The sequence below is a fragment of the Schistocerca piceifrons genome, chromosome X (assembly GCF_021461385.2).
Source record: "Schistocerca piceifrons isolate TAMUIC-IGC-003096 chromosome X, iqSchPice1.1, whole genome shotgun sequence".
Classification (NCBI taxonomy): domain Eukaryota; kingdom Metazoa; phylum Arthropoda; class Insecta; order Orthoptera; family Acrididae; genus Schistocerca; species Schistocerca piceifrons.
The window spans coordinates 814436465-814448825 of record NC_060149.1 but is presented as its reverse complement, the minus strand read 5'-3'; positions in this window follow the sequence as shown (position 1 = coordinate 814448825).

Here is a 12361-nt window from a genome sequence, read left to right as displayed (position 1 = left end):
TTGAGGCTGACTACAGTACAATTATACTGCCGCCAACTTATATTTCGCGGAAAGACCACAAAGACAAGATAAGAAAGATTAGGGCTCGAACAGAGGCATATAGGCAGTCATTTTTCCCTCGTTCTGTTGGGGAGTGGAGCAGGGAGAGAAGATGCTAGTTGTGGTACGAGGTACCCTTTGCCATGCACCGTATGGTGGATTGCGGAGTATGGATGTAGATGTAGATGTAGATAGTGCGGCGAATTGGCTATGGCAGCAGACGACCGACGCGAGTGCCTTTCCTAACATCACGACATCGCCTGCAGCGCCTCTCCTAGGCTGCTGATCATATCGGTTGGCCGCTAGACAACTGCAAAACCGTGGCCTTGTCAGATGAGTCCTGATTTCAGTTGGTAAGAGCTGACTGTAGGGTTCGAGTGCGGCGCAGACCCCGTGAAGCCATGGACCCAAATTGTCAACGAGACACTGTACAAACTGGTGGGGGCTCCATAAAGATGTGGGCTGTATTTACGTGGGGGCTGGGTCCTCTGGTCTAATTGAACCGATCATTTACTGTAAATGTTACGTTTGGCTGCTTGGAGATAATTTGCAGCCATTCATGATCTTCATGCTTCCAAACAAGAATGAAATTTTGTGGATGACAATGTGCCATGTCACTGGGCCACAGTTAACCGCGTTTGGATTGAAGAACATTCTGGACAGTTCGAGCGAATTGTTTGGCTCCCCAGATCACCCGCCATGGGACGTAATCGAGAGGTCAGTTCGTGCAAAAAATACTGCACCGGCAATACTTTCGCAACTGTGGATGACTGTAGAGGCAATATGGCTCAACATTTCTGAAGGGAACTTCCAACGACTTACTGAGTCCATGACACGCAGGGTTGCTGCAATACGCCGGGCAAAAGCATGACCGACATAAAATTAGGAGATATTCCACGACTTTTGTCACCTAAATGTAAATAGACATAAAACCTACGCTCTCTTCCAAAAGCGTTACCTTCACGTACAAGCGACTTGTAGCGTCAGCTACAGATAATGTCCATAAAAAAAGCTACTCCGCAATGAAATTGCTCTAAAGGTCCTGTTTCATGATGTAATCTTACACTGATCAGCCATAACATTATGATTACCGACCTACTATCACTATAAACCAGTCCAGACGATAGTTGCCCCACCTCACGAGGAATGACTGCTAGTCAGACACACGCACGGTGCATCTAGTATGAGTAAGAGTGCTGTCAGTGTATAGAATGGGGAAGTTGTGCGATCTATCTGAGCTTGACAAAGGGCGGATTTAGATGGCCTAGAGGCTCGGCACGAGCATTTCGGAAACTGCACGACTTGTTGGGTATTCGAAGTGTGCTGTGGCGAGTGTCTTCAAGACGTGGCGAAACGAAGGTGAAACCATGTCCATACTTCGTGGGATTGGGGGGCCACCCATCATTTCAGATGTCGGACGTCGTAGGGTGGGCAGGCTGGTAAAATGGACAGGCGGCGAACTGCGGAGGAACTAACATCAGACTGTAATGCTGGGCAGAGTACAATTGTGTCTGAACGCACAGAGCACCGAACACTCCTAACGATGGGCCTTCGCAGCCGACGACCCATGCATGTGCCAATGTTAACAGCACGACATAGGCAACTGCGAGTGAAATCGGCACGTGACCATGGGCACTGGACATTGGCGCAAGACACCTGTAACGCGACGCCGCTGTTATTCATGCCACAGGTGGACATACCGGCTACTAGGTAGGGTGCCATAATGTTCTGGCTGATCAGTGTGTTTCTTGGCGGTCTTCTTTTGTTGTTTATGTACTTGTTTTCTGTCGATGATAACTTACACTGTTCAGCATGTCCTGCTTGCTGATCTTAAGGGCTTCTATAGATTTGATGTCCAAGGGTCCGTATAAGATCGCCACGCTTATGCATCAAAATTCTCCTGGCGTTCATGAAGCGGTTTACATACGAGGTGCATTCAAGTTCTAAGGCCTCCGATTTTTTTTCTCCGGACTGGAAAGAGATAGAAACATGCGCATTGTTTTAAAATGAGGTCGCGTTCATTGTCAATACATCCCAGAGATGGCAGCACCGTACGGCAGATGGAATTTTACCGCCAGCGGCGAGAATGAGAACTGTTTTAAATACTTAAAATGGCGACGTTTTCCTTACTTGAACAGCGTGCAATCATTCGTTTTCTGAATTTGCGTGGTTTGAAACCAATTGAAATTCATCGACAGTTGAAGGAGACATGTGGTGGCGGAGTTATGGATGTGTCGAAAGTGCGTTCGTGGGTTCGACAGTTTAATGAAGGCAGAACATCATGTGACAACAAACCGAAACAACCTCGGGCTCGCACAAGCCGGTCTGACGACATGATCGAGAAAGTGGAGAGAATTGTTTTGGGGGATCGCCGAATGACTGTTGAACAGATCGCCTCCGGAGTTGGCATTTCTGTGGGTTCTGTGCACACAATCCTGCATGACGACCTGAAAATGCGAGAAGTGTCATCCAGGTGGGTGCCACGAATGCTGACGGACGACCACACGGCTGCCCGTGTGGCATGTTGCCAAGCAATGTTGACGCGCAACAACAGCACGAATGGGACTTTCTTTTCGTCGGTTGTGACAATGGATGAGACGTGGATGCCATTTTTCAATCCAGAAACAAAGCGCCAGTCAGCTCAATGGAAGCACACAGATTCATCGCCACCAAAAAAATTTCGGGTAACCGCCAGTGCTGAAAAGATGATGGTGTCCATGTTCTGGGACAACGAGGGCGTAATCCTTACCCATTGCGTTCCAAAGGCACTACGGTAACAGGTGCATCCTACGAATATGTTTTGAAGAACAAAATTCCTTCCTGCACTGCAACAAAAACGTCCGGGAAGGGCTGCGCGTGTGCTGTTTCACCTAGAAAACGCACCCGCACATCGAGCTAACGTTACGCAACAGTTTCTTCGTGATAACAACTTTGAAGTGATTCCTCATGCTCCCTACTCACCTGACCTGGCTCCTAGTGACTTTTGACTTTTTCCAACAATGAAAGACACTCTCCGTGGCCGCACATTCACCAGCCGTGCTGCTATTGCCTCAGCGATTTTCCAGTGGTCAAAACAGACTCCTAAAGAAGCCTTCGCCGCTGCCATGGAATCATGGCGTCAGCGTTGTGAAAAATGTGTACGTCTGCAGGGCGATTACGTCGAGAAGTAACGCCAGTTTCATCGATTTCGGGTGAGTAGTTAATTAGAAAAAAAATCGGAGGCCTTAGAACTTGAATGCAACAGAGGTGTTGTGAGGTTTTCTTGGGAATTGAGAAAATTTCAAGGTCTTTTCTCGCTCGCTTTGAACCCACGGCAACATCTTTCCATAGCAAAGTGACATACTGTAATTCACGGCGAATCGAAGCCTTACACCTACAGACGGATCCCAATGTAAGCACGACCCCCGAGGTGTTTGTAAAGTGTGCCGTGTGTACCTATGGTTGTCTAATGTTGTCTCCGCATTGGAATTCTCACGCTTGCAAATGATTGAGATGACCCTGCCATTGAAACTGAAACTTTCTGACAGATTAAAACTGTGTGCCAGACCGCGACTGTAACTCAGGACTTGTGCCTGCCAGGAAGTTTCATTTCAGCGCACACTCCTCTGCGGAGTGAAAATTTCATTCTGAACCCTGCCATTGTCAGCCTACACCTATCGGTTTTCATGAAACCAAGTATCGTGTTGTGGTTTTGCTTCACGTCTGTTTAGAACATCAGACCCATGATACCCATCGGGATGCTATTAGAATTAATCACAACGTGGACACCGTAAATTATTTATTTAAAAAAAAAGTACAGTACAAAAAATTGTACAAATATGAAATACACAATATCGGATTCCTCCATACATGCAGCTGATGTACGTGGCTTACTTGCAATTCCCTGCCTACACAGTGGACCCGGTATGCCGCCGGCAAACTCACAGTTCAACAAACAGTACAAGATTGTACTGTTTGTTTACTAACCAGGAACAGAAATTCGACTTATGTATTCTACCGTAAAGAAGCACTTCAGTGTGTCTCAGACTCACAGAGAGCTAAAGAATCGTCACTCAAGTAAACAGCGAAGTCTCTAGCTCGATTCCCGGAGGGAAGTGTCACCGATTGATCCTGGCAGGGATGTGCTCTCGACCGATTCCCGGAGGGAAGTGCTTGCTCACGTCGTACTGCGCTCCTCCTGGATACGCAACATCTCCGTTTGCACTCAGGTGACGAATTCTACCGGCCGTTACAAAACCATTACCTTCCATCATATTAGTCATGAATCTGCCAACCAATCACATGAACCTCAAATTCCTTTCAGAAGATTTTCTGTAAGGTTCCATTTCCCTTCTTACATGTTTAGCGGTAGGGATGGGAAAACCGGTACCGGTATTTTAGCACTGAATAATCGGTATTTTTTTATATTTGATGGTCTCAGTTGCAACAGTTTTTTTAATTTTTTGCTCATGATCTAGTGCAAAGCTGGCGTATCAATCTACCATAGCAGCAGTGCTAAAATTTTTGGTTTTCAAATAAATATTTTTTAAAAGAAAACGAGTAATGTTTGTTCATAAAAATTTTGATATTAGATTAGTATGGATGTTGGGAAAACCAATCAACACTATTTTAATAACAACGCCTAGAGTTAGAAACTAGCAACAAACACGACATAAGAATCGGTACAGCATTGGAGACAGTAATGTACCTGTTGTCGTCTCATGTGGCCTATTAGACGGTACGAGAGTACATGCAGTGTGCAGGACCTGCCCCTGCCTGGTCTAAATGGCGGTTTCTCGCTGTCGACCAAGGACTCTACTGCAGAGTTGTACCATCCCTAGTTTGGAAGGACAATGCTCCAGTTGCTTTAAACGATTAGAAACGGGAGGAGGCACACCAAATTTGTGACAACATATAAATAGGAAACATTCACAACGTTTCTTGAAAGAGGAGGTAAATTTGATCGATATACCCATAATTTTATTGACATGGTGTAAACTAGGGTTAAAAACTGAACACTTAATTTTGTGGTTGCTTCAGGGTGAAAAACTGACCCCATCAGAAAGTGACTACGCAGGATAATGGTCTATTTGTGACTTCGATCTCGCTGTTGCCACAACCGTCTCCTTAACTTTTGCAATCTTTGCTGCAGACAATGAGACCGATTTCTGCTGCAGCCTCAACCCCATTCCGATCGTGCACCCAATCTATTTCACATCCATTAGAATTTTTCAATCTATGTTCAAAGTCTACGTTTTTTACAGGACATAGTAACAATTAAAAACCGAAAATCGGTTATTTCAGAAACCGGTTATTTTGAGAGGTTTTAACAGTAAGGTTAAACTGGAGACGAAAAGAACCGGTGTAACCAAAAACTGGTTGTTTAAGCTATAACTGCTATCCCTACTTAGCACTCCCCACCAGAAATGTGTCTCTGTTTTTTGGTGGGAAGCGGGACCCAGCGCTTCCTGTGAGAAGATTCCTCAGACGTCAGCTCGCGACCGTCGTTTGTGACCCCGTGCATTCCTTCACACTAAAAGGATGACGTTTCGCCGTCTTCCACCCCAACGCTCTTTCCCCAGGTACACTGTTCTGAAATATTTTTTCCCTCCCACTAGAGAGCAATATCCCACCCATTCTGTCCACGCTACGGGGGTTTCCCGCCTCAAGCATCGTAAACCGCGGCTGCCACGTACTGCTCTCTCTCAGGGCAGTAAATGCCTTCCTCTGAGGAACACGACAAAACTTTTCCCAGCCTCTATTTAGACGACAACGGCTTCTCAGGGACGCCTGGCCCTCTTCGCCCTTACTGTCAGTATGCAGTCCTAATTAACTCTCAGATATTCAGTACTACAGAAATTGTCAGTACTAGTTGCCAGCCAGTAACAACAAATGAATTGATTAATAATCCGATTTTTCATCGTGAACAGTAATCTAACATAAATCTACCAGAACATTAAATGTATGGTGGCAAAATTTTGCTGCCTTGCAAGGGTTCTCTGGCTACACTTTTCTGATGTGCTGGGAACATATATGAAGTCTCCTGCATTTACACCAAGATAATGTACCGCCTCGTTCCATTTGCTTGGACTTCTGGCGATTCTGACTGGCGACAGTGTGGAAGGGTTGCACCTGGGGCTGACGATACCCTGGATTTTTCAGTATGACAAGGCGCGTTCAATAATTAATGCAACACATTTTTTTTTTTTTGGATATCATGTTGGTTTTGTTCATACACTACTGGCCATTAAAATTGCTACACTAACAAGAAACGCAGATGATAAACGGATATTCATTGGACAAGTATATTATACTAGAACTGACATGTGATTACATTTTCACGCACTTTGGGTGCATAGATCCTGAGAAATCAGTACCCAGAATTACCACCTCTCGCCGTAATAACGGCCTTGATAAGCCTGGGCATTGAGTCAAACAGAGCTTGGATGGCGTGTAAGGTACAGCTGCCCATGCAGCTTCAACACGATACCATAGTTCATCAAGAGTAGTGACTGGCGTATTGTGACGAGCCAGTTGCTCGGCCAGCATTGACCAGACGTTTTCAATTGGTGAGGGGTCTGGAGAATGTGCTGGTCAGGGCAGCAGTCGAACATTTTCTGTATCAGAAAGGCCTGTACAGGACCTGCAACGTGCGGTCGTGCATTATCCTGCTGAAATGTAGGGTTTCGCAGGGATCGAATGAAGGGTAGAGCCACGGGTCGTAACACATCTGAAATGTAACGTCCACTGTTCAAAGCGCTGTCAATGCGAACAAGAGGTGACCGAAACGTGTAACCAATGGCACCTCATAACCTCATACCATCACGCCGGGTGATACGCCAGTATGGCGATGACGAATACACGCTTCCAATGTGCGTTCACCTCCATGTCGCCAAACACGGATGCGACCATCATTATGCTGTAAACAGAACCTGGATTCATCCGAAAAAATGACGTTTTTCCATTCGTGCACCCAGGTTCGTCGTTGAGTACACCATCGCAAGCGCTTCTGCATGTGATGCAGCGTCAAGGGTAACCGCAGCCATGGTCTTCGAGTTGACAATCCATGCTGCTGGACACGTCGTTGAATTGTTCGTGCAGCTGGTTGTTGTCTTGCAAACGTCCCTATCTGTTGACTCAGGGATCGAGACGTGGCTGCACGATCCGTTACATCCATGCGGATAAGATGCCTGTCATCTCGACTGCTAGTGATACGTGGCCGTTGGGATCCAGCACGGCGTTCCGTATTACCCTCCTGAACCCACCGATTCCATATTCTGCTAACAGTCATTGGATCTCGACCAACGCGAGCAGCAATGTCGCGATACGATAAACCGCAATCGGGATAGGCTACAATCCGACCTTTATCAAAGTCGGAAACGTGATGTTACGCATTTCTCCTCCTTACACGAGGCATCACAACGATGTTTCACCAGGCAACGCCGGTCAACTGCTGCTTGTGTATGAGAAATCGGTTGGAAACTTTCCTCATGTCAGCATGTTGTATGTGTCGCCACCGGCGCCAACCTTGTGTGAATGCTCTGAAAAGCTGATCATTTGCATATCACAGCATCTTCTTCCTGTCGGTTAAATTTCGCGTCTGTAGCACGTCATCTTTGTGGTGTAGCAATTTTAATGGCCAGTAGTGTATTATTCCCCACTCTTTTTGCTAAAAAATCTTGTTTTTAGCATAATATCCATTCAGTAAGATGGCCTTATGCCATCTTACTGGGAAAGTCTGTATGGCTGCGTAGTACAAACCTACTGCTCAACGTCAGAGCCCATGTTTTGCTGCATCAGTTTTTTTTTTTTTTCACTGTGGGACTCAACATCTGAGGTCATCAGTCCCCTCGAACTTAGAGCTACTTAAACCTAACTAACCTAAGGACATCACACACATCCATGCCCAAGGCAGGATTCGAACCTGTGACCGTAGCGGTCACGCGGTTCCAGACTGAAGTGCCTAGAACCGCACGGCCACACCGGCCGGCGCTGCATCAGTAACCTCCCCATCACCCACGTACAGTTTCCTGTGGAGTGCATACTTCATTAAGCCAACCAGATGTAAGGTGGAAGGTCCGAGGTCGGGGCTGTAGGGCGGATGAGGAAGAACAATCCAATGAGGTTCTGTGAGCTCTTCTCGGATGCGAAGACTTGTGTGACGCGTTGCGTTGCCACGGATTAGGAGAAGTTTATTTGCATTTTTGTGGTGACGAACACGCTGGAGTCGTATCTTCAGTATCCTGAGGCTAGCACTATTAGTCTTCAGAGTTGATCGTTGCACCATGAGGGAGGTCATTAAACAGAATAACCTTTTCAGAGTTCCAGAAGATCCTCATCATGACTTTACCGGCTGGGGGTGCGGCTTTCAACATTTTCTTCGGATTAGAGGTAGTGTGGCGTCACCCAATGGATTTCCCTTTTGTTTCCGCTTCGAAGTGATGAATCCATGTGTCACACTTGTGACGATTTCTGACAGAAAACTGTCACGTGCAGCCTCGTAACGCGCAAGCACTTCTGTGCAGATGGTCCTTTGTTGCTCGTCATGGTTTTCCGCTAGGCGGCGAGAATCCCAGGTAGCACACACCTTTGCATACCCCAACTGGTGGAACAGTGTGTCAGCACTACCAACAGAGACATCCGGTTGTGCAGCGAGGTGTGTGACTGTGAGTCGTCCAGCACGTCGAATGAGAGGTCCACAGCTCGTGGTCTAGTGGCTAGCGTTACTGCCTCTGGATCACCGGTTCCCGGGTTCGATGCCCGGCCGGGTTGGAAATTTTCTCTGCCTGGGAACTGGATGTTTGTGTTGTCCTCATCGGTTCTTTACCATCATCATCATTTGTGACACTGGCTAATTGACCTGTGTCAACAGTGGGACTTCGTACGGGAGCTGATGACTGCGCAGTTGAGCGCCCCAGAAACAATCATCATCGAAAGAGGGCTTTCACACGTTTCAGTATTGCGGCCGGCCCGATCGCGCGAGATCGGACGGATTTGAGCGAATTTGTTGCGATTATGATAGACACCTTACCCATCGAATCACCGTACTTCTGTTCACTGACACGTCTTCGTAGACATTCTGCAAGTGCCTTTGAATATCTGCAATGCACTGGTTTTGCCGGCCGGTGTGGCCGAGCGGTTCTAGGCTCTACAGTCTGGAACCGCGCCACCGCTACGGTCGCAGGTTCGAATCCTGCCTCGGGCATGGATGTGTGTGATGTCCTTGCGTTAGTTAGGTTTAAGTAGGTCTAAGTTATAGGGGACTGATGTCCTCAGAAGTTAAGTACCATAGTGCTCGGAGCCTTTTCAACCATTTTTGAATGTTCTGGTTTGACGCTAAAAGAAACTCAATGGCAGCCCTCTTCTTGAAACGCAGCTCTGTTACAGACGCCATTTTGAAGTTTGTGTATAGTGCCGCCATATGTCGGAACTTGGTGAAACTATAGGGGCTGAAGCAGGAATATTTCACGATGTCCGGCAACAAATACCGCATTTTTAACCGAACTTCGCCGGAAAAAATGTTGCGTTACTTATTAGACGCCTCTCGTGATAATAAGGCAGTGTGCTGCCAGTGACGGCACCGGGTGGTCTGCATTCTCAGAGACACGTTTGTCGCATATGCACGTAAGAGTATCTTTGCCTGTATGGCTTCAGCCCCCCCTCCAGTGCACCTCTTGCAATATGCTGATGACACCGCATTCCTCGCCCTCGCTCCTACCCTCCAACGGTCCCAACGCCTTCTCCAGAATCACCTTGACCTTTTTGCTGCATGGTGTAACCAATGGCTCCTGAAACTCAATCCTTCCAAGACCCAGGCAATCATCGTAGGTCGTACCACTCGCTCCTTCCGGCTCCTGGATTTCTCCCTTACTGTCTGCGCACGTCCTGTCCGTCTCACCCCCACCCTCACCTACCTTGGCCTCACCATTGACCGTCACCTCACCTGGATCCCTCATCTCCGATCCATCCAATCCAAAGCCCACAACCGCCTCCGCCTCCTCAAACTCCTCTCTGGCCGGACATGGGGGTTGCACCCCTCTACCATCCTCCACACCTACAAATCCTTAATCCGTCCCATCCTCTGTTATGCCAGTCCTGCCTGGATATCTGCCCCCCCCAAATTCTATCAGTCCCTCCAGATCCTTGAGCGTCATGCACTCCGCCTCGCCTTCCGTATCCGCCTCCCGTCCCCCACGCGGCTCCTCTATGATCTCATTCCTTTCCCCCATCTGCTCCTCTTCCTCGAACATATCCGCATCCTCTACACCTCCCGCCGTCTTGAACCCCCTCACCCCCTGGTTGCTCCTCTCCTCTCCCATCCTCGCCCCCTGCCCCGTCTTCACCGTTGTGTCCCCCCTACCCTCCATCTCTACACCCTCCATCTCCTTTCCCAAGGTGGCTTCCGTCAACTCCCCCTCCCGGATGATGCCCTCTCTCCCTCCATTTATCCTTCCTATCAACTCTGATCCTCCCTCCCCCTCCTTTCCTCTGTCCTTTCCCTGGGCTCCCTCTTCCCCCCCCTTCCGTCCTGTTTCCTCCCCACTACGCCTCTCCCTACCTCCCTTCTCCCCCCCAGTCCTTTTGTATTCCCCTCCTCTGCCTACCCCCCTCCCTGTCGCGTCTGCCCCCCACCCCTCTTATGGGTCCTCATCCTCCATCAGCTCCTTTCCCGGTTCCCCCCCCCCTTCGCTTTTACTCTCCTTTCCACCCCTTTTTGTTTTCCCATCTCCTGTTCAGTTTCCCCCCACCTGCTCTCGACTGTGGTGTCACCTTTGCCGACTTTTTCGTGCGGTGTTCTAGTGACTATTCAGTGTTGTGTTGCGAACAGAAACCATGCTGTCGCTGGGTGTGCGTTTTATATACTTTGCGAACAGAATCCAGACTGTCGCCGTGTTTTTTTTTCTTTTTTTTTTTTTTTTTTTTAATTGTCTATTGTTTCCCCTGTCTGCTCCATATGTATTTTTATTCGCTTCATCATCCCTCTGTTGTTTGTTTTCATTTCCCCATTTTCTTTTCACCTTGTTACTCAATGTGTCCCCGATTTTATCGCCTGTTTTTTATTATTATTTATTCTCCTGCTCTTTGTCAGAAAACCTGTAGGCTGCAGAGCGGCGTCCTAAGCTGCTGCCAGCCCGCCCCCTTCGGGGGGAATTGAAATTCAATAAAGGAAAAAAAAAAAAAAGAAAAAATATGGCTTCAGAGACAGAGTCCCTTATGTGCATGACTGCAGCGATGTGACAACGGTGAAATAGTGTTTTAGATCCCGTGCATTGCACGTTAGATGTGAGACTGTCAGCAGTGCTTTCAGTACGAGACCTGATGATGTAATGATAATGCACTGGCAAACTATTGTATCAAAATGCGACGGACGCTATTTCAAATATGCTAGCTTTCTGTAAATCAGCTGACTGACAATGTGAGAAGCGACAATGTATTTGCAGTTACTGGGAATTATAATGATACTCCAATGAAAATATACTTCCAGTTCCGAGTTCTTATCAGTGATTTTCGTCATGTACACTCTGGACCTCCTTTACGAGAATAACACTTATTGGTCATTATATTACGGATACACTGTATGGTATACTTTCTTTTGTGATTTCCGAAAATTTTTGGATGATGTTTATAATGAATTCATCAGTCAGAAAATAAATGAATGTTATAGTTGCGCACAGCTTTCACCCTGCCACGCAAAAAGCCGAAAACGAGCATATTCTTCGAAAAGTGGGTATTGCCATGTAATAATTTACACCCAAAATGCGAGTTCCATCTGGGTTAGTGAAACGTCGTGTGTTCTGGCTGGTGGCTTTAGTGGTGAGCGTTTCATCGGATGTGGTTAACCGACGAGTAAATGGGACTTTCGGACTAGTAATCCCCCTCCCCCTTTGGGATCCCATCGGTAACATTGTAGATTGGTACAAATACACGAGAGAACTCCCGAATGAAACAGAGTGCGTTTTACACAGATATGTCATTAGACCAGAAATAGTAAAGCACAATACAGTCTGGTATACATGCCTCATAAGAAACAGCGAATTGCAATTTTGCAAAGGCTCCGCCTTTCTTTCTGTAACGGAAAGATACTTTCTGAAATAATTACGTTAGTTACATGTATCACACATAACTTGAACAATTTTTTCTTTGCAATGATGTGTAGGGAGGCAATTTACAGGATACATCGTTAGTTAAACATTAATTAATCATTTTCAGTCATAATCACGCAGCTGTACTTAAAATAGGTTTTTTGTTTGTTTTTTTTTCTGGAAGAAAACCAATTTTTAGATAAAAATTTGTGTCTTAAGTAGAAAGTAGTCTCCAGAAGATAGATATAAAACTTTACTAT